General features: G+C 42.0%; 1 long non-coding RNA gene across 1 annotated transcript; it reads left to right on the forward strand.

The window, feature by feature from the left end:
* The first annotated feature begins 1,064 nt into the window (after positions 1–1,064).
* On the forward strand, positions 1,065–24,668 carry LOC115155712 (uncharacterized). Its single transcript, XR_003868115.1, has 5 exons — positions 1,065–1,335; positions 17,366–17,473; positions 17,672–17,831; positions 22,483–22,861; positions 23,811–24,668. It is a non-coding gene; the product is annotated as an uncharacterized LOC115155712 (long non-coding RNA).
* The last annotated feature ends 2,526 nt before the right edge of the window (positions 24,669–27,194 follow it).

Raw genomic sequence — 27,194 nt, forward strand, 5'->3', positions numbered from 1 at the left:
TGGTTCATAAAGGTACTGAGATTAATGAACGCTGAATTGGTGCACGCCGCTCTTATAATATAGGTCATTAAGAAGAGTCACATTCTGATGAATGTCTATGCTCCACGAACCCTAAACAGGCACCATGCTGATCATTGTTTTATTTGTATGGCTTTTCATTTTAATCTGTTTATACCAAATAAGAAATCCTATTTAGATCATTATCGATGGTAGCCTAACCATTAGGCTATCAGCTTATCCGAATTGTTCCAAAGAAATCAATAGGCTAATGTTGATGACCGAAAAATACATCTATAAATATAGGCCTATACTAATGAATAACATAGCGCTCTGAAATAAAGCTTAATAATGTTCAACTGAACGAATGTTGTTGCTAGCATGAAAAAAAGGCTCCTAGCTGTGCGATCTGTTATAATACAATATGATAAACATACAACCCTATTATGTTACTAGCTACTCACAGAGCGAATGTATAGCCACAGAGATTTCTATTGCCTCGAGTCAAGACAGGACCGTGTTATTATTATCATTATTACCAAGCCCCTCACAGCGTGTGCTGCCTGCTGGTCGCCCTCGGGCACTTTTAACCGAGTTCACCACATGCACGCCTCACGGAGAGGATAGGAATACTAATCAACCGGTTTCCTTCGCGACTCGCTAACGGAGCGCAGCAAGCAGCAACAGCTCGCAACTTGGAGATCCTCCGATTCAAATGTGTTCTGGTTGATTTTAGATGTATTATTTAGTCTTTATCCATCACTAAGTTCATTGTTGGATTCATCAGTATTGTTGACTGTGAATTTCATACATGGAGATACCGTTTTGTTTAATAGACAGAGACAGCGGAGTCATAACGACTATGTAACAGAGCGGACTTCTGGTGGATTTCTGGAGTTCTGCTCTCAGGAATTGGGAAGCCTGAGCTGTTTGCTTGTGTGTGTGGGTGTGTGGGTGTTTAGGTGACTGTGTGAATAATTGTGTGAGGATTCCGCACATCCATCCTCAACAGTTAATGCTGGCAGAGAGCAGAGAAGTGTGTTATTGACACTTAGCGTGGAAACACACACACAAAAACCTACACACACACACACACACACTGTGCTCTCACACACTGTCTGCCGATGAGCTCTGTCATGCAGTCGTTTCTCTCTCCAGTGAACAAGGCTATTCTAGTAGCTCTGTTCATCTTCGCCATCCTCCTCATCCTCTATGTGATCCTCTGGTACATCTGTAGAGACGTGGACTGCGACCACGGCATCTGATCTGATTAACACCGGGAACACCACCGAATAAGCTAACGGTGGAGAGAGACCCGTCTGAAAGAGGGTCACCCTGGTAAGTCAGCACGTCTCCTCTGCTTCACGTTCCGGTGTTTGTGTGTATGTGTGTGGCTCTGTAGTGTCAGAACAAGTGAAACAGAAACAGACAGTCCCGCGCATAGGTTCCCGGTTGCGCCTCCTGGTTCCAGTCCGTTATGAAATGTATGTATAATCTTATTTACCAGATATGTCTTGAGGCTAAAAATCTCTTTTTGGAGATAGAAACCTGGCAAGAAGGTCAGTTGGGAATTATATTTTTTTTTTGGCCATTCACAATACAAAACGAGGAGCATAAATGTGTCCTAATTGGGGTCTTATTCGCCTGTAATGCCCCAAAATAACAGTAACAGTGTGTGGGCTGGCCACAGAGCCTAAAGTGACACAATGTCCCCCGACAGGAATGTTCTGTTATCTTCTCCAGTTTGAGCGGAGAGGTAGCGGCTAGAATACCAGATGAGCGCACGAGGACAGGCAATGACACCACGCGGGAACCGGCGCTGTCCCAGTGGGCAAGTTTGGGCTGTGGCGATACCAATGTATCATCGCTGTGTGTGTGTGTGTGTGTGTGTGTGTGTGTGTGTGTGTTCGCCCGTGCATACCTGGGTTGAGCATATGAGCTGCATAGTCCTATATGATCTGACATTGGCATTAACATCGAACATTTTTACATTTAGCAGACGCACTTATTCAGAGCAACATTCACCTAGTCGGCTCAGTGTTTAGAACCAGTGACCTTTCGGTTACTGTCTCAACGCTTTTAACTACTAGGCTACCTGCCGCCTAACGCGATCAAACAAGAAGAGTTAAAATACAAGATTGTTCTTCACCCTATTGAATCCAATTTCTTACATGAGCTTTTCTTGTGTCGTGCATTAATCATTTGATGTTTGTCGCTAGTACTCTATACCCTGACGCTGACAAACGCGTTCGTTTTTGACTGCTGCTGCCCAATAAAAAAATCTGTCTTTCAGTGTGGGATTAATCTCTTCTATCATATGCCTTTACAACCCTGCACCCAAATACATTTGTTACAAGAATAGCAATGAGCATGCCATTTATTCCTCTAATCATCATAGCCATGCTGAGTCAATGTTGCGTGGTTGTATTCAATACATAATACACCTTTAGGCATGTCGACCACTTGGCAGTGTGTGTGTCTGAGTGCATGTGTGTGAGAAGCACCTTTGGCAGTGATTACAGCATCCTAGTCTTCTTGGGTATGATGCTACAATCTTGGCACACCTGTATTTGGGGAGTTTCTCCCATTCTTCTCTGCAGATCCTCTCAAACTCTGTCAGATTGGATGGGGAGCTTTGCTGCACATCTATTTTCAGGTCTCTCCAGAGCTGTTCGATGGCGTTCAAGTCTGGGCTCTGGCTGGGCCACTTGAGGACATTCAGAGACTTGTCCTGAAGCCACTCCTGTGTTGTCTTGTCTGTGTGCTTAGGGTTGTTGTCCTGTTGGAAGGTGAACCTTTGCCCCAGTCAGTTTCATCAGACTAGAGAATCTTGTTTCTCATGGTCTGAGAGTCTTTAGGTGCCTATTGGCTAACTCCAAGGGGGCTGTCATGTGCTTTTTACTGAGGAGTGGCTTCCATCTGGCCACTACCATAAAGGCCTGATTGTTGGAGTGCTGCAGAGATGGTTGTCCTTCTGGAAGTTGCTTTCACCTCCACAGAGGAACTCTAGAGCTCTGTCAGGGTGACCATCAGGTTCTTGGTCACCTCCCTGACCAAGGTCCATTTAGCTAGCAGCATACTACCCTGCATCCCACTGCTGGCTTGCTTCTGAAGCTAAGCAGGGTTGGTCCCTGGATGGGAGACCAGATGCTGCTGTAAGTGGTGTTGGAGGGCCAGGAGGAGGCACTCTTTCCTCTGGTCTAAAAAAATATCCCGATGCCCTGTGTAGGGTGCTGTCTTTCAGATGGGACATTAAACGGGTGTCCCGACTCTCTGAGGTCATTAAAGATCCCATTGCACTTATCGTAAGAGTAGGGGTGTTAACCCTGGTGTCCTGGCTAAATTCCTAATCTGGCCTTCATACCATCACAGTCATCTAATCATCCCCAGTTTACAATTGGCTCATTCTTCCCTGAAACTATTCCCCAGGTCATTGCTGTAAATGAGAATGTTTTCTCAGTCAACTTACCTGGTAAAATAACAGTTAAATAAATCTCCCCTGATTGCTGCTGGGTGGCCAGCTCTAGGAGGAGTCTTGGTGGTTCTGAACATCTTCCATTTAAGAATGATGGAGGCCACTGTGTTCTTGGGGACATTCAATGCTCAAGATAAATCAACATGTCTATAGAAAATTCCTCACACACCCTTGAAATGTTTAATTGTATTATATCTTAAATAATAGGCCGACTTAAATAAAGTATAAATAGATCGACAGTGTTCTGATCCAGCTGAACCTGTATAAACTGACTGGCAGAATAACGGCTTCTATCCTGCCTGGAAGAAACAGATAAACCATCCAGAATAGCAACATGAGGGGCTGAAGGACACATCAAGGACAGAACATACAGCCGCCTTTCTCTGTGTGTGTGGATGTGCGTGTGCATGTGCGCGCGTGTGTGTATGTTAGATAGTGTATTTCTAGGTTGAGGGTCAGTGAAGCGGTCCATCCTTGTGTGTGTGGAGATCACATGGGCCGAGACTAAGTGTTCGTGTCACACAGGAAGATGACAGTATAGGGAACAGATGTCTTTAGATTACTAACACTACAACTAGGTTATGGTATGTGAGACAGTCGGTGAAATATGAAATATTTTTACACCAAAAAAACATCGTTCATCAAGCCAACATGGAACAGGCTCCATCATTTTGTACAGATGAACTTCCACATAGACAGTGTTCTGACTGGGCTACGAGGGACTGAAGTCGCTTCTCTAGGAGTCAGGCCGGTCAACCTATCATGGTCAACTATAGATCGTCTAGACACACACACACACAAACACACACACAAACCGTCTGTGTCATCATACTCGTACTCTGTAGTTATTATTATCAAACATTCAGTGGTAAAGCCAGAGTCTTGTACTGTATGTGACTCATAGTATTTTTTGAGATGTCAGTATAAAGTGGCCCCCCACGGTTTCCTCTTTGTCTGTGCTATGAGCTCAAGGTCCCTGTGATGTGACCTGTTATTATCCTCTCCTTCCCTCCCCCTCTCTCCTTCTGTCACTCAATCTCCTTCTTTACTCCCTTCAAATCAAATGAAGTTGTATTTGTCACACACTTCATAAACAACAGGTGTAGAATAACAGTAAAATGCTTAGTTATGGGCCCTTCCCAACAACGCAGAGAGAAAACATGTTAAATAATATAAAAAATAATAACACAAGGAATACACAAGGAATACACAATAACTTGGCTATATACACTGGGTACTAGTAACAAGTCGATGGCAGGGGTAAGAGGTCATTGAGGTAGATATTCCTTCCTCTCCCTCTAACCCCACCCGCTCTTTCTCCTTCCTTTCTCCTTCCTTACAGACGGTACCTCCTTATCAATCTCTTTAACCCAGGCTAAAACTGTCCCATGGCTAGTTTACCCTCCTTGCACACAGGCATTTGTTAACCCAAGGATTAACACTAAACCAGGGTTAAAGGTCGGCTCACACGTGTTCCCTGAAGCCCACATTTTTAAATGTTTTATGATGAAGAGAGTAGAAACAGCCAGGTAATAGAAAGAGAAGGTTGTGTGGGAATAGCGGTGGGACGGGGATTCAATCCAACACTCGATCATATTGATGTACATACACCAAAGGCGTTGGCAGTAACCACTAGACCAAACCCCAGGGCCACACTGGCTGTCTTAGGTGATTTCCGGGGAAAAAAATCTAAAAGTCGGTACTACTAACCCTAATCTGGAGCAGGTCCGGCTAAGCCCTGGGCTAAGGTTGGGGTTATTCCACTTTCAAACCTCCCTTAGCCCTGGGCTTCGAGGCTCCATTAGCCATTGGAAGTTCTTAGTCCTGGGCTAAACTGAATGTATTTTCTGTGCTGGATAGCACACATACCCTCGAGTTCTGTCATGCTTCATGTCCACTGTACTTATCTTTGAGTTATGCAACATGTTGCGCACACACACACACACACACACACACACACACACACACACACACACACACACACACACACACACACACACACACACACACACACACACACACACACACCCACACACACACACACACAGCAACACTGTGATAAGTCTGTCTATGATCTTATTAGTACACATTGCTGAACAACAATCCCAATCCGAAGGGATGTGTGTTTTTCGTGTTCATTTGTGTGATTATGTGAGAATGTGGTTGTGTATGTATTCATGTGTGCATGTGTGTATACGGTAGTGTGTGTATGCGATAGTGTGTGTGTACACGCCCGCAAAGCTGTCACAATACTGTCCCATCATCCTAAATAATCCCACAGTCATGCGTGAGATGCGATTTCCAATACAGAGGTGTGGGCCACCTCACTGACCCTCAACCTAGAAGCTCACTCACTCATTCACTCACTCACACTCTCTCTCTTTCTCAATGTATGTAAATTGTAAAGTCTTTGTCTATAATGTCTATTTTCGCTAATGGGGATCCTAATAAATAAAATAAAATACACACACGCAGGTTAAGTCTTAAATAGGAGGAACTTCTTGGTGCAATTAAAGCCTTTAAGTCCGGGAAAACTCCAGGGCTGAATGGCATACCAGTGGAGAAGGGTTGGGTATGTTACTTTCTAAATGTAATCCATTAGTTACAAGTTACCTGTATAAAATTGTAAACTTTTGGATTACCCAAACTCAGTAACGTAATCTGATTACATTCCGTGACTTTTAAATTAGAAAGACATAGTGGCCATATATGGATGTTACATTTTACTTTATGAGTTGGTTATGTAGGTTTCTTCTAACCCATCGCTTTCTACTACGTATAATAATACAATTAAATGATATCTTTACATTAAAAGCCAAAGTCTATCAGAATTCCAGTCGTTTCAATAAATGTTACACCCCTTGATCTTCAAGAATAGGACTTGGAAATATGGAAGTATAGATTAGCCAAATTGTTTTACCTGAGCATGACCCCAAAATTAAGGACTTATTAGCCAGCCTTACTCCGTTGTTTATGATTTTGTTGTCATGGAGGACTGATTGGTCTCATTGTTTTCGAGTTGAAAAATAACTGCTGCGCTCATGGAATGCAAAGCTTTCATCAAGGGAAACGGTAGCTACATTGAAGAATCTAAAATCTAAAATATATTTAGATTTATTTAACACTTTTTTGCTTACTACATGATTCCTTATGTGTTATTTCGTAGTTTTAAGTTATTCACTATTATTCTACAATGTAGAATATATATGAATGCCTGGAATATTTCAATGTTGGAGAATCTGTTATAAAATGGGTTAAAGTTATGTATAGTAACCCCAGGTGTAAAATAGTAAATAATAGCTACTTCTCATGAAGTTTTAAACTGTCAAGAGGAGTAAAACAGTGTTGTCCACTATCGGCATATCTATTTATTATTACCATTGAAATTTTAGCTGTTAAAATCAGATCCAACAATAATATACTGCTCAAAAAAATAAAGGGAACACTTAAAACCTGTTGAGGCCACGGGTTAGCAATGAACCCTGAGACGGGATTGCTAGCAAGGCTGGAAATTCAAAACATCAAAAATCTAATAATTTCAATTTCTCAAACAATCAACTATTTTACACCATTTAAAAGATAAACATCTCCTTAATCTAACCACATTGTCCGATTTTCAAAGAGGCTTTACGGCAAAAGCATAAAGTTAGATTATGTTAGGACAGTACATAGCCACAAAAGTACAAACATCCATTTTCAATTCAAGGTCAGGCGTCACCAAAAGCAGAAACCAGCTAAAATTATGCACCAACCTTTGACAATCTCCATCAGATGACACTCCTAGGACATTATGTTATACAATACATGCATTTTTTGTTCCATCAAGTTCATATTTATATCCAAAAACCGCATTTTACAGTAGCTGTGAAATTCTGATTTTTTTCTTCTCTGAAATGCTTCCGGTGAACAACGTTACAATTTTCAAAATTACTATTCGAAAACATTGGTAAATTATAATATTGTCATTCAAATAATTATAGTTTAACATTTCGTAAATGATACTGTCTTGCCAGATTTCAAAATAACTTTACTGGGAAATCACAAGTTGCAATAAACCAGGTGCTGTGCTAAGAACAATAAGCTAGCCTAATTAGCTTAGCATCATCTTGTAACCATGTAATATCAATAATACTATTGTCAATAATCCATTACCTTTGATTATCTTCATCCATTGGCAGTTCCAGGAATTCCAGGTCCACAACAAATTGTGGTTTCTTTTGACAAAGTTCATAATTGATGTCCAAAGAACTCCAAGTTGTTCCATGTTGTTAGCGCTTCGGTGGCTACTAAAAAGTAGCACGGGGGGGTGTGTGAAGTCACGGCAAAAAGTTAAAAAAGTTACAAAAATAATCTATTTATGTTTGTTCAAACATGTCAAACGTTGTTTAGCATCAATCTTTAGAGCCATTTTTAACGTGAAACATCAGTAATGTTTCAACCCGACCTCACCTGTGTCTAGAAAAACGTTTTTGAAAAATGTCCCGTGTCTCATGATTGCGCAGGTGCAGGCCATAATGGAAGTGACGACATCCCACGGACGTCAACTTCAATGCATTCTTATTTGCTCCCTGTTAATCATGGAAGCTTCAAACAACTTTATAAAGATCGCTGACATCTAGTGGAATCCGTAGGAGTTGCGAACTGAATCCTTTCTCACTATGGTATCTAATAAACAATGACACTAAATAGTACAGCCACAAAATTCTCATTTTTTTAAATCTATTTTTCTCAGGTTTTTGCCTGCAATATGAGTTTTGTTATACTTACAGACACCATTCAAACTGTTTTAGAAAATTCAGAGTGTTTTCTATCCGAATGTGTTAATAATATGCATATCCTAGCTTCTGAGTTGGTGTAGGAGGCAGTTAAAAATGGGCACGCATTTTTTTCAAAATTCTCAATACTGCCACCGTGGCCCGTAGAGGTTTAAACAACACATCCTAGATCTGAATAAAAGAAATAATCTTATTAAATACTTTTTTCTTTACGTAGTTGAATGTGCTGACAACAAAATCACACAAAAATAATCAATGTAAATCCAATTTATCAACCCATGGAGGTCTGGATTTGGAGTCACATTCAAAATTAAAGTGGAAAACCACACAACAGGCTGATCCAACTTTGATGTAATGTCCTTAAAACAAGTCAAAATGAGGCTCAGTAGTGTGTGTGGCCTCCACGTGCCTGTATGACCTCCCTACAACGCCTGGGCATGCTCCTGATGAGGTGGCGGATGGTCTCCTGGAGGGATCTCCTCCCAGACCTGGACTAAAGCATCTGCCAACTCCTGGACAGTCTGTGGTGCAACGTGGCGTTGGTGGATGGAGCGAGACATGATGTCCCAGATGTGCTCAATTGGATTCAGGTCTGGGGAACGGGCGGGCCAGTCCATAGCATCAATGCCTTCCTCTTGCAGGAACTGCTGACACACTCCAGCCACATGAGGTCTAGCATTGTCTTGCATTAGGAGGAACCCAGGGCCAACTGCACCAGCATATGGTCTCACAAGGGGTCTGAGGATCTCATCTCGCTACCTAATGGCAGTCAGGCTACCTCTGGCGAGCACATGGAGGGCTGTGCGGCCCCCCAAAGAAATGCCACCCCACACCATGACTGACCCACCGCCGAACCGGTCATGCTGGAGGATGTTGCAGGCAGCAGAACGTTCTCCACGGCGTCTCCAGACTCTGTCACGTCTGTCACATGCTCAGTGTGAACCTGCTTTCATCTGTGAAGAGCACAGAGCGCCAGTGGCGAATTTGCCAATCTTGGTGTTCTCTGGCAAATGCCAAACGTCCTGCACGGTGTTGGGCTGTAAGCACAACCCCCACCTGTGGACGTCGGGCCCTCATACCACCCTCATGGAGTCTGTTTCTGACCATTTGAGCAGACACATGCACATTTGTGGCCTGCTGGAGGTCATTTTGCAGGGCTCTGGCAGTGCTTCTCCTGCTCCTCCTTGCATAAAGGCGGAGGTAGCAGTCCTGCTGCTGGGTTGTTGCCCTCCTACGGCCTCCTCCACATCTCCTGATGTACTGGCCTGTCTCCTGGTAGCGCCTCCATGCTCTGGACACTACGCTGACAGACACAGCAAACCTTCTTGCCACAGCTTGCATTGATGTGCCATCCTGGATGAGCTGCACTACCTGAGCCACTTGTGTGGGTTGTAGACTCCGTCTCATGCTGCCACTAGAGTGAAAGCACCGCCAGCATTCAAAAGTGACCAAAACATCAGCCAGAAAGCATAGGAACTGAGAAGTGGTCTGTGGTCCCCACCTGCAGAACCACTCCTTTATTCTGGGTGTCTTGCTAATTGCCTATAATTTCCACCTGTTGTCTATTCCATTTGCACAACAGCATGTGAAATGTATTGTCAATCAGTGTTGCTTCCTAAGTGGACAATTTGATTTCACAGAAGTGTGATTGACTTGGAGTTACATTGTGTTGTTTAAGTGTTCCCTTTATTTTTTTGAGCTCAATATCAAGCTGAATCCGGAGAAGCTGCAGCTCCGGCTGAAGGAAGTGCCCTATATTGGCCACCTGCTAACATCAGAGGGGTTGAAAGTGGACCCAGGAAAAGTGACAGCCATCAGACAGATTCCTAGGCCTACAGATGTGCAGGGGGTGCAGTGCTTCCTGGGCATGGTAAACTACCTAGCTAAGTTCTGCAGCCACGCCACGGAGCTCTGCGAGCCACTGCGACAGCTAACACACAAGGACTCACTGTGGGAGTGGTCAGAGAGACATGAGCTGGCTTTCAAGAAAATCAGGGATGCCATTGCACAGACCCCTGTGCTGAAATGCTACAACCCAACAGAACAGCTTGTACTACAATGTGATGCTTCAGAAAGTGGGTTAGGAGCAGCCTTGATGCAGGGAGGACAACCAATAGCATATGCCAGCAGAGCCCTGACAGAGACTGAAAAGAGGTATGCACAGATAGAGAAGGAGCTGTTTGCAGTGGTGTTTGGCATGAAGAGGTTCCACCAATTCACATATGGACGAGCTGTGGAAGTGCAGTCAGATCACAAGCCTCCAGAGAGCATCATGACAAAGCCTCTCCTCAACACACTAAAAAGACTACAACACATGATCATGAGACTCCAAAACTACAAGGTCAGTCTCCGATACGTTCCTGGAAGACAAGTGGTGCTGCCCGACCTGCCTGTGTCTCCGAGAGACTAAAGGCCATTCAGAGAGACACTGATCTGGACCAGGAGCTCCAGACACTGAAAATGTTGATCCTGCAGTGGTGGCCTGAAGTGAAAGAACATATACCCTTTGAAGTAGCCACGTATTTTCACAACAGAGATGAGCCGAGTGTGCAAAATGTTATCTTCAGAGGTGAGCGAGTCGTTGTGCCTGCTGCCCTCAGGTGAGAGATAATGCAGAGAATCCATTCCTCACACAGGAATTGAGGGATGTCTGAGAAGAGCTTGCAAGTGTGTCTACTGGCCAGGCATGAATGGAACAATGTAGCACCTGCACTGCATGGGGTGTGAAGCAGCAGAAAGAGATGCTGAGGCCACAAGAAGCACCAAAGCGTCCCTTTTCCACTTCAACGACAGAGACTACATGGTCACAGTTGAATACCTCTCAAACTTCTGGGAAGTGGACCATTTGGAGAACGCACAGTCGAAAAAGGTCATTCCAAAAGCGAAAACACACTTTGCACGCTATGGGATACCTGACATCCTTTACTCAGACAATGGCCCCCGGTACTCTTTCAGCAAGGCTTGCGACTTTAAACACAAAACATAATCTCCAGAACACCTGCAAAGTAATGAGAAAGTGGAATTGGCTGTGAAAACATCCAAAAGACTATTGGCAAAAGGAAAGAGAGCAGGTACTGACCCATACCTGGCCATGTTGGATCACAGAAATACCCATCACAAGGAACATACAGCAGCCCTGTAATGGCGCTCATGGGGAGATACAAAGACACTTCTGGTAATGAGTGAAAATCTACTGAGACCGGTGATGACAAACTGTCAGCAGGAGAAGTTCAAAGAAAGACAGCAGAGACAGGCAAAGTACTACAACACTTCTGCTAAGGATCTAACAGTGCTGCAACAAGATGACAGGGTGAGAGTTCAGCCACTCACAGGACAGAAACAGTGGTGGCAGAGGGCCACAGTAGTCAGACCTGTTGAGCAAAGGTCCTACGAGGTGAAGACAGGACAGGGACAAGTCTTCAGGAGGAACAGGAAACACCTGAGGAAGAGCAGAGAAATAGAGGAATTCCTCACTGTTGAGGAGCCTGGCACAGAGCCAGTAAACAGAGCACCAGCTGATGCCCAGCAGGGTGCGGAACACAACCTAGAGGTGAACGCTGCACCTCAACAATAAGATCCAAACGTCACAGGTCAAACACCTCCTGATGTAATCAACACTCCTCACACAAGGCCTGATTGGGCCACCCGAAGACCTATACACCTGAAAGACTTTGTGTGAAGGTAAAAAATGTTTTTAAATAATGTAATGGACAGTCAGAGACATTAAACAACCGTTCAGTTCAAATTCCAGTTTATTGCAGACATGGACTAAAAGCCAAAGTTAGGTAGAGTCTGCCTTTCTTGTAAAAATAAAAAATAAAAAATGAGAACATGTAGCAATATTGATCAAATAACATGTTATTTGTCACATGCGCCAAATACAACAGGTAGACCTTACTGTGAAATGCTTACATACGAGCCCTTAACCAACAATGCAGTTTTAATAAAATAGAGTTAAGAAAATATTTGCAAAAGAAACTAAACTAAAACATAAAAAAAATGTAATCAAATAACAATAATGAGGCTATATACAGGGGGTACCAGTACCAAATCATTGTGTGGGGGTACAGGTTAGTTGAGGTAATTTTACATGTACAGTAGGTAGGGGTAAAGTGACTATGGTTAGATAATAAACAGTGAGTAGCGGCACTGTAAAAACAAATGGGAGGGGTGTCAATGCAAATAGTCCGGGTGGCAATTTGATGAATTGTTCAACAGTCTATGACTTGGGTGACTGGAGTCTTTAACAATTTTTTGGGCCTTCCTCTGACACCACCTAGTATGTAGGACTGGATGGCAGGAAGCTTGGCCCCATTGATGTACTGGGCCGTACCTTCTGTAGCGCCTTACGGTCAGATGCTGAGCAGTTGCCATATCAGGAAGTGATGTTATTCATATTAATGTTGCACAGGGAACTGCAACCAACTGTTACTTAGGATCTTGTACTTGAGGTGCTGGTTAACAACATGCATAGAAAAGTTTGCTTAACTATACAGTACCAGTAAAACATTTGGACACACCTACTCATTCAAGGGGTTTTCTTTATTTTTTCTAAATTGGAGAATAATAGTGAAGACATCAAAACTATGAAATAACACATATGGAATCATGTAGTAACCAAAAAAGTGTTAAATAAATCAAAATATATTTTTGATTTTATATTCTTCAAGGTAGCCACCCTTTGCCTTGATGACAGCCAACAAGATGAGATGGTGTAACGCTGCAGAATGCTGTGGTAGCCATGCTGGTTAAGTGTGCCTTGAATTCTAAATAAATCAGTGTCACCAGCAAAGCACCCCCACACCATCACACCTCCTCCTCCATGCTTCACGGTGGGAACCACAAATGCGGAGAGCATCCGTTCACCTACTCTGCGTCTCACAAAGACACGGCAGTTGGAACCAAAAATCTCACATTTGGACTCATCTGACAAAAGACAGATTTCCACCGGTCTAATGTCCATTGCTCATGTTTCTTGACCCAAGCAAGTCTCTTCTTCTTATTGGTGTCCTTTAGTAGTGGTTTCTTTGCAGCAATTTGACCATGAAGGCCTGATTCACGCAGTCTCCTCTGAACAGTTGATGTTGAGATGTGTCTGTTACTTGAACTCTGTGAAGCATTTATTTGGGCTGCAATTTCTGTGGCTGGTAACTCAAATGAACCTATCTTCTGCAGCAGAGGTAACTCTTCCTTTCATGTGGCGGTCCTCATGAGAGCCAGTTTCATCATAGCGCTTGACGGTTTTTGCGACTGTTCTTGAAATCATCCGGATTGACTGACCTTCTTGTCTTAAAGTAATGATGGACTGTCGTTTCTCTTTGCTTATTTGAGCTGTTCTTGCCATAATATGGACTCGGTCTTTTACCAAATAGGGCTATCTTCTGGATACCAACCCTACCTTGTCACAACACAACTGATTGGCTCAAATGAACTAAGAAGGAAAGAAATTACACAGATTAACTTTTAACAAGGCACACTTGTTAATTGAAATGCATTCCAAGTGACTACCTCAAGAAGCTGGTTGAGAGAATTCCAGGAGTGTGCAAATATGTCATGGTGGCTACTTTGAAGAATCTCAGATATAAAATATATTTTGATTTGTTTAACACTTTTATGGTTACTATATGATTCCATATGTGCTATTTCATAGTTTTGATGTCTTCACTATTATTTTACAATGTAGAAAATAGTAAAAATAAAGAAAAACCTTGGAATGAGTAGGTGTGTCCAAACTTTTGATTAGTACTGTATATATATGTCTGTCGTGACTACAACGCAAAGCATATTGAAATGGGTTCAAACTGCGCACTACTTGCACAGCCCCTATTCATGTGGACAAGATTTTGCTAGAGATGGGTTGAAACTAAAGCCTGAACATTGTGCACCCTGTGTAAAGGGAATTGTTAAGCCTGTGAGTTAAGGCCTGTCACACACATACTAAACTATCATGTCAATCATGTTGTAAACTACTGTCCCAACCATAGAATTATATTCTGTAGAATAATTCACGGTTCACTCTAATTATTTTGTCCCAATTCTACTACTGAGCATGCACACACACACACACACACACACACACACACACACACACACACACACACACACACACACACACACACACACACACACACACACACACACACACACACACACAAACACACCATCTCGAGAGGTGGTCTGAGTTCGGTTCTCTTGAATTCCGCGGTCCGGTTCCCTTTTTTAGGGTAATGTGAACACAAAGCTCCCCTGTTTATTCCCTCACCACACACTAGACTACTGCAACACCATTTCCCCTGCCATAACCCCTCACATTGGTGCCACAAATGAGAGAAGAAGATCATGTGCAGGTTCGTGGAAAAAAACGTGTGCTGTTTTTGGATATTGATTAGCAATTGTCAAGGATGGACAGAAATTCCAAAATATGTGTGGAGTTTTCAGTTCAGATTATTTGTTTTCAATATGTGATCTATTGGCTAATAGAGCTTCATAAGCTGTTTATTGATGGTGGGGTTTGAATAGTGTGAGAAGACAACATATTTGGTGAGAATCACAACATAGGGTACAAAATCTAATCTAACTCAATTATATTCTAGGGGCAGTAGCCTAGATTGGGTGTACAATTTTCAATTACAGCATTATTTAATCTGCAGTTATTCTTCTGCTATTTATTCTGTTACCAATAATATTGACATGTTAATAGTATCTTCTGATTGCATTTAGTTAAAAGACAGTAATTGTAATCTATTAACTTCCAAAATGTACAGTTGAAGTCGGAAGTTTACATACACCTTAGCCAAATACATTTAAACTCAGTTTTTCACAATTCCTGACATTTAATCCTAGTAAAAATTCCCTGTCTTAGGTCAGTTAGGATCACCACTTTATTTTAAGAATGTGAAATGTCAGAATAATAGTAGAGAATTATTTATTTCAGCTTTTATTTCTTTCATCACATTCCCAGTCGGTCAGAAGTTTACATACTTGTTTAACCTGGGTCAAATGCTTCGGGTAGCCTTCCACAAGCTTCCCACAATAAGTTGGGTGAATTTTGGCCCATTCCTCCTGACAGAGCTGGTGTAACTGAGTCAGGTTTGTAGGCCTCCTTGCTCGCACATGTTTTTTCAGTTCTGCCCACACATTTTCTATGGGATTGAGGTCAGGGCTTTGTGATGGCCACTCCAATACCTTGACTTTGTTATCCTTAAGCCATTTTGCCACAACTTTGGAAGTATGCTTGGGGTCATTGTCCATTTGGAAGACCCATTTGCGACCAAGCTTTAACTTCCTGACTGATATCTGGAGATGTTGCTTCAATATATCCACATCATTTTCCATCCACATCATTTTCCTTCCTCATGATGCCATCTATTTTGTGAAGTGCACCAGTCCCTCCTGCAGCAAAGCACCCCCACAACATGATGCTGCCACCCATGTTGGGATGGTATTCTTCGGCTTGCAAGCATCCTCCTTTTTCCTCCTAAAATAACGATGGTCATTATGGACAAACAGTACGATCTTTGTCCTCATGTGCAGATGCAAACCGTAGTCTGGCTTTTATATAGTTGTTTTGGAGCAGTGGCTTCTTTCCCGCACATGTTTTTTCAGTTCTGCCCACAAATTATCTATGGGATTGAGGTCAGGGCTTTGTGATGGCCACTCCAATACTTTGACTTTGTTATCCTTAAGCCATTTTGCCACAACTTTGGAAGTATGCTTGGGGTCACTGTCCATTTGGAAGACCCATTTGCGACCAAGCTTTAACATCCTTACTGATTGGCCTTCCAGGTTGTGTCGATATAGGACTCATTTTACTCTGGATATAGATACTTTTGTACCTGTTTTCTCCAGTATCTTCACAAGGTCCTTTGCTGTTGTTCTGGGATTGATTTGCACTTTTCGCACCAAAGTACGTTAATCTCTAGGACACAGAATGCATCTCCTTCCTGAGAGGTATGACGGCTGCGTGGTCCCATGGTGTTTATAATTGCGTACTATTGTTTGTACAGATGAACGTGGTACCTTCAGGCATTTGGAAATTGCTCCCAAGGACGAACCAGACTTGTGGAGGTCTCCAATTATTTTCTGAGGTCTTGGCTGATTTCTTTTGATTTTCCCATGTTGTCAAGCAAAGAGGCACTGAGTTTGAAGGTAGGCCTTGAAATACATCCACAGTTACACCTCCAATTGATTCAAATGATGTCAATTAGCCTATCAGAAGCTTCTAAAGCCATGACATCTTTTTCTGGAATTTTCCAAGCTGTTCAAAGGCACAGTCAATTTAGCGTATGTAAACTTCTGACCCACTGGAATTGTGATACAGTGAATTATAAGTGAAATAATCTGTCTGTAAACAATTGTTGGAAAAATGACTTGTGTCATTGTAACGCCCTGGCCATAGAGAGGGGTTTTTGTTCTTTATTTTGGTTAGGCTAGGGTGTTACATTGGGTGGGCGTTCTATGTTCATTTTTCTATGTTTTTGTATTTCTTTGTTTTCTGTCTTGTGTGTGTTCACCTGGCAGAACTGTTGGCTTTCGTTTTCCCTGTTTGTTTTTGAAGTATCTCATTAAAAATCATTATGACCACTTACCACGCTGCATCTTGGTCCCCTCTTCCAGACGATCGTTACAGTCATGCACAAAGTAACTGACTTGCCAAAACTATAGTTTGTTAACAAGAAATTTATGGAGTGGTTGAAAAACAAGTTTTAATGACTCCAACCTAAGTGTATGTAAACCTCCGACTTCAACTGTAAGTAGTTATCTAGCTGTCCGATAACACGATCTGATGGAATGGCTTGTCCTGCATATTGTAAAAACCCAGAGTAAATTTTGTGAATGTTGGAAAAAGATCTTGGATCTTTGCAATGTGAATGCAAAGAGGACTCGGACCACAAAAAAGGGGAAATGATCTGGCAAAAGAGTTGAGTCCTCATTCAAAGGCAAGGGCAGTGTGAATACAAAGATAACTGAATTATTTAGCTTTTTTTACCCCAGAGTTCTCTTTAGAGAGGACTGAGATCAGTTATTTTAAAGTGGACTACATGTAAAAACACACTAAGATTTGCACCATGTTTATTGTTCCATTCCATTTGTACTTTTGTTTATTTCCTTTCTCTAGAGCTGCCCAGACAACATGGCAGAGTTGGTATAGTGACGGGAGGCATCAGCGGAATCTGCTTTGAGACCGCAAGACACATGGCCAGCCTGGGGGCACACGTTATCATAGGTAAGCCTACAGTAACACAACATACTGTACTCTATAGGCCTACCAGTGTGAATGTATTATTCCTAACGTAGTTCAGGTGCATGTTTGTGTGTGTGTGTGTCTCTCTCTCTCTCTCTCTGAGTGTTTACTGGGTGTGTTTAATTAGGAGTTTAAATACATCAGTATTCTCTCTTCCCCTTCCCTCTTCTCTCTCTCTAGCTGGACAGCATGAGCGGGAGGGTGTGTCTGCTGTGAAGAGGATTCGTTTGAGGAGAACAGAGAGGCCAAAGGTCACAGTCCACACAACCCTGTTTGGTTTTGTGTCTTCTTGGCTCTGGATATTACTGATTGGCTGGAGAGTGAACACACCTTTACAAAGGTAGAAATCATTCCCTAGTTATAAGACAGAATGACCCTCTGCTCTAGTGCGTCACGTCAGTTAGAGGTAGAGAGGGCTTCATTGAAGTATATTTCCAGACTGGGACTGTTGCAGGATCGATTTCTCTTCGTTAAGACTAAGAGGCAGGCGTTGAGGGGTGTTAGGGAATGGGGGGGAGGGGGGCAGCGTGACAGTGCTCTGATTGATGGGGTGAGTTGGGAGGGGGAGGAAGTGGGGGGAGGTGAGCAGCATTTAGCTCTGTCCTCCGAATGGCAATGTGCCGATGGGGCGATGAGGTGGGGGTAGGGAGGAGTGTATGCACTTGCATGCGCGTGCGTGTTTCTGAATGACAATCTGACAGAAGGTTTATTATCATGTGAGGCAAGAGCTTCTCACCAAACGTCCTCTCGCTCCTGGTGAGTGTGTGTGTGTGTGTGTGTGTGCACCCTCCCTTACAAAAAAACATGAAAAAATCATGTAGTGAAAAAGCAAAATATTCACTAGTGAAGTTTCACATGTACATTTTTCATGTGTTTTTCCCTCACAACCTTGCCTAGCTTCAGATGAAAACCATTAGTGGGATGCAGGGTGTTATGTTGATGGAATTTATGTGGCAAAACTTGCAACTGGTAAAAAGGCAGAGAAATGAAAGGCCAGGGCAACATAACCATAGATGGGGGAAATTGCAGGAAAAAGAGAGGTGTTTTATATAATTGAATTATAAAAATATTTTTTTGCATCCATTTACAATTACAGTGGCAAGAAAAAGTATGTGAACCCTTTGGAATTACCTGGATTTCTGCATAAATTGGTCATCAAATTTGATCTGATCTTTATCTATAAGTCACAACAATAGACAAACATAGTGTGCTTAAACTAATAACACACAAAGGATTGTATTTTTCTTGTCTATATTGAATACATCATTTAAACATTCACAGTGTAGGTTGGGAAAAGTATGTGAACCCCTAGGCTAATGATTTCTCCAAAAGCTAATTGGAGTTAGGAGTCAGCTAACTTTGAGTCCAATCAATAAGACGAGATTGGAGATGTTGGTTAGAGCTGCCTTGCCCTATAAAAACCACTCACAAAATTTGAGTTTGCTATTCACAAGAAGCATTGCCTGATGTGAACCATGCCTCGAACAAAAGAGATCTCAGAAGACCTAAGATTAAGAATTGTTGACTTGCATAAAGCTGGAAAGGTTTACAAAAGTATCTCTAAAAGCCTTGATGTTCATCAGTCCACGGTAAGACAAATTGTCTGTAAATGGAGAAAGTTCAGCACTGTTGCTACTCTCTCTAGGAGTGGCCGTCCTGCAAAGATGACTGCAAGAGCACAGTGCAGAATGCTCAATGAGGTTAAGAAGAATCCTAAACTGTCAGCTAAAGACTTACAGAAATCTCTGGAAGATGCTAACATCTCTGTTGACGAGTCTACAATACATAAAACACTAAACAAGAATGGTGTTCATGGGAGGACACCACAGAAGAAGCCACTGCTGTTCTAAAAAACATTGCTGCACGTCTGAAGTTTGCAAAAGTGCACCTGGATGTTCCACAGCACTATTGGCAAAATATTCTGTGGACAGATGAAACTACAGTTGAGTTGTTTGGAAGGATCACACAACACTATGTGTGGAGAAAAAAAGGCACAGCACACCAACATCAAAACCTCATCCCAACTGTAAAGTATGGTGGAGTGAACATCGTGGTTTGGGGCTGCTTTGCTGCCTCAGGGCCTGGACAGCTTGCTATCATCGACGGAAAACTGAATTCCCAAGTTTATCAAGACATTTTGAAGGAGAATGTTAGGCTATTTGTCCGGCAATTGAAGCTCATCAGAAGCTGGGTGATGCAACAGGACAACGACCCAAAACAGAGGTAAATCAACAACAGAATGGCTTGAACAGAAGAAAATACACCTTCTGGAGTGGCCCAGTCAGAGTCCTGACCTCAACCCGATTGAGATGATGTGGCATGACCTCAAGAGAGCAGATCACACCAGACATCCAAAGAATATTGCTGAACTGAAACAGTTTTGTAAAGAGGGATGGTCCAAAATTCCTCCTGACCGTTGTGTAGGTCTGATCCGCAACTTCAGAAAACATTTGGTTGAGGTTATTGCTACCAAAGGAGGGTCAACCAGTTATTAAATCCAAGGGTTCACATATTTTTCCCACCGTGCACTGTGAATGTTTACACGTTGTGTTCAATAAAGACATGAAAACGTATAATTGTTTGTGTTATTAGATGAAGCAGACTGTTTTCTCTATTGTTGTGACCTAGACGAAGATCAGATCAAATTTTATGACCAATTTATGCAGAAATCCAGGTATTTCCAAAGGGTTTACATACTTTTTCTTGCCACTGTAATTGGCTCTCGCATTTAAAAATGATTTCCTTGTAATGTTTTCTTATCATTACTTTTGGGTTTATGTTTTGCTTTTAATATCATTATTTTTGTTTGCAATACTAAGAATGTTGTTCCTGACTTCAGTTGTTTTGCTTGATATTAATGGCACAAAAGTAACTCACGCTAGAGGATTGCACCATATAATATCACTATGACTCGCTTAAAGTAACTCACGCTAGAGGATTGTACCATATAATAACACTATGACTCTATTAAAGGAACTCACGCTAGAGGATTGTACCATATAATATCACTATGACTCTATTAAAGGAACTCACGCTAGAGGATTGTACCATATAATATCACTATGACTCTATTAAAGGAACTCACGCTAGAGGATTGTACCATATAATAACACTATGACTCTATTAAAGGAACTCACGCTAGAGGATTGTACCATATAATATCACTATGACTCTATTAAAGGAACTCACGCTAGAGGATTGTACCATATAATATCACTATGACTCTATTAAAGGAACTCACGCTAGAGGATTGTACCATATAATAACACCATGACTCTATTAAAGGAACTCACGCTAGAGGATTGTACCATATAATAACACCATGACTCTATTAAAGGAACTCACGCTAGAGGATTGCACCATATAATATCACTATGACTCTATTAAAGGAACTCACACTAGAGGATTGCACCATATAATATCACTATGACTCTATTAAAGGAACTCACGCTAGAGGATTGCACCATATAATATCACTATGACTCTATTAAAGGAACTCACGCTAGAGGATTGCACCATATAATAACACTATGACTCTATTAAAGGAACTCACGCTAGAGGATTGCACCATATAATAACACTATGACTCTATTAAAGGAACTCACGCTAGAGGATTGCACCATATAATATCACTATGACTCTGTTAAAGGAACTCACGCTAGAGGATTGCACCATATAATAACACTATGACTCTATTAAAGGAACTCACGCTAGAGGATTGTACCATATAATATCACTATGACTCTATTAAAGGAACTCACGCTAGAGGATTGTACCATATAATATCACTATGACTCTATTAAAGGAACTCACGCTAGAGGATTGTACCATATAATAACACTATGACTCTATTAAAGGAACTCACGCTAGAGGATTGTACCATATAATATCACTATGATTCTATTAAAGGAACTCACGCTAGAGGATTGCACCATATAATATCACTATGACTCTATTAAAGGAACTCACGCTAGAGGATTGTACCATATAATATCACTATGACTCTATTAAAGGAACTCACGCTAGAGGATTGCACCATATAATATCACTATGACTCTATTAAAGGAACTCACGCTAGAGGATTGCACCATATAATAACACTATGACTCTATTAAAGGAACTCACGCTAGAGGATTGCACCATATAATAACACTATGACTCTATTAAAGGAACTCACGCTAGAGGATTGCACCATATAATAACACTATGACTCTATTAAAGGAACTCACGCTAGAGGATTGCACCATATAATAACACTATGACTCTATTAAAGGTGTTTAAAGCAGCAATCCTGTTTACAGTTCTGTAAACAGCTGAGGGATGAGGCTGTAGAAATGCAACCACTCTCAAATCCATAGACTACGCTATGGATGCAAGGACTGACAATCCATGATATCAAAATTATAGTTTTATCATGTTTTTAGGCTATAAAGTTTTTTGTTGTTGTACATTACTTTGTTTACAAACATTGGAGTAAATGTGGAGTTTTCTTACATATGATACTGCAAATGTGATTTTCACTTTCACTTGTGGAATTGCAAGTTCACATGTAAAAATCTAATTTGCAGTATCATATGTGAAACTTTTACATGTGGTAATCTCACTTTCACATGTGGAATTGCAAGTTCAGTTTACATGTGAGGTGAAAACATGTTATTCTCCTTATATGTGAAATGGTGGTGTTAATGTGTGAACTCAAAATGTAATACATGTGAAAAATATGGTTTCACGTGAAATTTAAGCTCGACATGTGAAAACCACTATTTGACATGTTTTTTTTTGTAAGGGTGTGTGAGTGTGCACGCATGTTTATGTGTGCGCTCAGATGATCTGCCCAAAGGACAATCTATTCGTTTTGAATATACTGTTGAAAATTAGATGGTGCATCTCAAGAGATTTCATCCTGCAACATTTCTAATAAATAAATAAATATGTGTATGTACTGTGTAGTGTATTTAAGTGACTGCTGTGTGTGTGTTTTGTGTACTCAGTGGAGTTTGAGCAGTTGGATTTGGCGTCTTTGCTGTCAGTCAGGCAATTCATCCAGACCTTCAAGAGGTGGGGCCTACTGCTGCACATGACACTCATATGCGCACACACGCACGCGCACACACACATAAACACACTCCACCTCTCCGTATTTCTCCCCACTCCCACTTTTCTCAACATCTTTCTCTCTTTAGACATTATTATTCGTCCCAAGCTGGCGCTGCTCTTATTTTTGTCCCACCTGCAACAGAGGCTGAATAGAAGAGGGTTCCCAGTGAGCTCATGTGCAGTGGACCCTGGGATGGTCGACCGGTCGCTCTACCGCCACCTCTTCCCCCCACTCGTCTTGCACAGACAGCCATCACACGTCTGCTCTTTAGGGTACACACACTACTAATCCAGTATCTAAATAAAGGGAAGACAAGTGATGATTCCCCAAACTAACTTGAGCATCACTGACACTACTGTCAAAGTTTTCAGAAGAAATCTGAATGATTTATTCAAGAAGCTAATTACAGAATAAGTGTCTTAAAATGTGTCCTGTGGCATTTCACTAAGTCAGTATATAGGCAAAGCTAGACGGAGAGAGAGAACTTGTGAAGCTTAAGAGAGACAATTCTGAATGCATAAATCATTGTCCCATGACTCTCAAACACACACACACACACACACACACACACACACACACACACACACGTGTTTCATCTGAAAATGTAGTTGTAAAACATTTGATGGTTTGCTTACTAAGCTGTGGTTGTTTATTTTAGTGGGTTTATTTTAGAATGTGTTGCATATTTTACATTATTACTTGGCTTGCAGACACTTAATGTCTGGAGGATGGGATGGAAGGAGGCAGCCGTGTGTGTGTGTGTGTGTGTGTGTGTGTGTGTGTGTGTGTGTGTGTGTGTGTGTGTGTGTGTGTGTGTGTGTGTGTGTGAGAGAGAGTGTAATCACTATAGGCAGTTGCCTCAGTAAATGACCTTTGGGAAGCCTCTGCCCTGCAACTACAAATGTGACATTAATCACAGGCTTCTCAGCACTATCACATTAACACACACACACACACACTGTAGAACTAGGATAAAAAGTAATGTTGATGTAGGAAAACTGCAGGCTTTTTGTGTGAGTTTGCATATCTAGCTCTGTCTTTATGCCAGTGAAGTGCTGCTGGTTGTGTGTGTTTGTATAACAGCCTCTGTGTGTGTGTGTGTGTGTGTGTGTGTGTGTGTGTGTGTGTGTGTGTGTGTGTGTGTGTGTGTGTGTGTGTGTGTGTGTGTGTGTGAGTGTGTGTGTGTGTGTAACATTCTGACAGTGTTTGTTGTGTCCACAGAGCCCATCCCAGGGAGCATCTATGGTCATCTACACTGCTCTGTCTCCATCTCTGGAAGGGGAGAGAGGGGGCTACAGGAGCAACGGACGCACAGAGATGTCATCACCAAACACCTACAACCCCAGGCTCCAGCTCAGCCTCTAGGACTCCAGCTGCAGACTAGTGAGCTTGCAGGAGCAGCACCAACCATGACCCCTGACTTCTAACCCCTGAGCTCTTACTCCATGACCCTGACCCCAACACTGTATGGCTGAGACCCAACACTTAATCTGTCATCCTGCCGTTATCTTTGTTTTCACAATCTCCTCACCGCCAGACTGTGATTGGATAAAGATTGATGACCAAGGCTGGACTGTGATTGGTTAGTGAAGCGGTAAGCCCTGTTGCATACTCTTCAGATGAATGGGCTGATGAAAAGGAAGCAACCTTCTCCCTCTGGCACTGTGAACCCACACACACTGTGTTATGAGTGTTTATAGTGCTGCTATGAGTGTCTGTAGCACCGCAACCTTATGCCAGTTGGTACACAGATCAGATCAGAACCTTCCCTCCATGGGAAAACTTGATTTAATCATAAACAAGTGTCATCAGTGTGTGTATGTGTCCATATCAGTAATCATTGTGTGTGAGTGATTTTGTCAGTAGCATCCAGGAGCATCCTGTGTCTGTGAAACATATCCTGATCCCTGCCTGACTGGATGGTCCAGGACCAAGGAACAAGCCAGCATGGCAATAACATCAGTAAATCACAGCCTGAAACTGATATTTTCAGTTCTTGTGAAAGCAAGCAAAAGTTATTGTGTGGAATTCTCCCCAACGCTGTGGGTTACTTCCCCAGGGAGCAGACACCATCTGAGAGAATTAATGCTTTTAGATTGTGTCCCACCTGCTGTGCTGTGAGTCACACACTGTTTCATGGTGTTTGTCCGTCTTTGTTACTGTTAGAGGTGAGTGATGTTTTATCACTACATACATATCACCTCTCTCAATACATCATGTTGCTGTGTGTGTTTCTGGGCACAGTATGTGTGTGTGTGTGTGTGTGTGTGTGTGTCTTTCAGTGTGCGCTGTTTGTGTGTTTCTTACAGTCATTGGTTTGTATGCATCAGTGGCGGTTCTAGCTTGTATGGCTCTCTGGGCGAACCCCCCCTTCAGCCCCCCTCCCTCAAAAAAGCACAATTCTGCACTAACTGTAATTTTTATTCAGACATTTGGAACAACACAAATAAATAATCATAACATTTAAAACTATATAAATATAAAAATATATACAAAAATAAGACTCATAAATATCAAAAAGAAGTAACAAAGACAAATAGAAACAAATTTGTGTTGATTTGGCACTCGAGCATCAATACATTACCCATCCCCCAACACAACCTGTTGAGGACAGACGTTCCGCAAGCGGAACCCCGTTCCGCTAGCGGGACACCTCGCCAACAGCCAATGGAATAGCAGGGCGCGAAATACAAAACAACAAAAATCTTATAATTCAAATTTCTCAAACAATCAACTATTTTACACCATTTTAAAGATAAACTTCTCATTAATCCAACCACATTGTCCAATTTCAAAAAGGCTTTACGGCGAAAGCATAGCATTAGATTATGTTAGGACATCACCTTGACAAGAAAAACCACACAGCCATTTTCCAAGCAAGGAGAGGCGTCACAAAAACCAGAAATACAGCTAAAATTAATCACTAACCTTTGACGATCTTCATCAGATGACACTCCCAGGACTCAATGTTACACGTTTTGTTTGATAAAGTTCATATTTATACCCAAAAACCCCATTTTACATTGGCACGTGATGTTCAGAAAATGTTTTGCCTCCAAAACCACCGGTGAATGAGCACATCAATTTACAAAAATACTCATCATAAACGTTGATAAAATTTACAACAGTTATTGAAAGAATTATAGATACACTTCTCCTTAATGCAACCGCTGTGACAGATTTCAAAACAGCTTTACGGCGAAAGCACATTGTTCAATATTCTGAGTACAGAGCTCAGCCATCAAAGCAAGCTATACAGTTACCCGCCAAGTTCTGGATTCAACAAAACTCAGAAATAGTATTATAAATCTTCACTTACCTTTGCTGATCTTCGTCGGAATGCACTCCCAGGACTCCCACAAGAAATGTTTGTTTTGTTCAATAAACTCCATATTTATGTCCAAATACCGTTTTGTTCACGCATTCAGATCACTATTCCAAAGGCACAATGCGCGAGCGCAAAACCCTAGACGAAAGTCAAAAAGTTCCATTACTGTTCGTAGAAACATGTCAAACGATGTTTACAATCAATCCTTAGGGTCTTTTTATCATAAATCTTCGATAATATTCCAACTGGACAATAGCGTATTCATTACAAAGGAAAAAGAAGGAACGGCACACCTGCGTGACTGTGCAGTAAACAACTCATTGGCCTCAGGCAGTCCACTTGTTGAGTCAGCTCTTATTCTCTCCCCAGTCACAGTAGAAGCATGAAACAAGGTTCTAAAGACTGTTGACATCTAGTGGAAGCCTTAGGAAGTGCAGAATGACCCCACAGACATTGTAGTTTGGATAGGCAATCACTTGAAAAACTACAAGCCTCAGATTTCCCACTTCCTGGTTGGATTTTTCTCAGGTCTGCCATATGCCTGCCATATGAGTTCTGTTATACTCACAGACATCATTCAAACAGTTTCAGAAACTTCAGAGTGTTTTCTATCCAAATCTACTAATAATATGCAAATATTTGACTCTGGGCCCAAGTAGCAGGCAGTCTACTCTGGGCACGCTTTTCATCCGAACGTGAAAATACTGACCCCTGTCCCAAAGAGGTTTTAACCAAGAGTCAAGACTAAACTGTATTATTCTTAACGATTTTACACAAAAAATGCAACCATATGTCTGTGAAACTATGGTTATTTATGGTGGTTTATTTGGTATCATTTCGTAGTGTGACTGATTTTACTGATTGCATTAGTACTGTACAGAGTTAGAGGTGCTCTATTTGATAGATTCCCCGCTACCCCTACGTCAGGCTTCCAGTGGGGAGACCTGAGGTCAACCTACCCCCACCCCCCTCTCCATCTCGTACTTCTGAATGGGAGACCTTACCAGGCAGTAGCCTGCCTGGCTCACAAACTAGAATCAGGGCGGCCACTCCGACAAGGTTAATTGACCCACAGTCCCACACGGTGACATGATATCATTGACGTGACATGCAAATGAGCGATAGAAAACCGATAGCTCAAATGTCACCATTCTGAAAAAGGGTGCCCCGTGCCATCCCTCGGCAAGATGCCGCCCCGGGCGGCTACCCACGTCGCCTATACCTGAATCAGCCACTGGTATGCATCAATAAAAAGGCTGTACAACTGAAACCAATAC

The sequence above is a fragment of the Salmo trutta genome, chromosome 20 (genome assembly GCF_901001165.1).
Source record: "Salmo trutta chromosome 20, fSalTru1.1, whole genome shotgun sequence".
Taxonomy (NCBI): Eukaryota; Metazoa; Chordata; class Actinopteri; order Salmoniformes; family Salmonidae; genus Salmo; species Salmo trutta.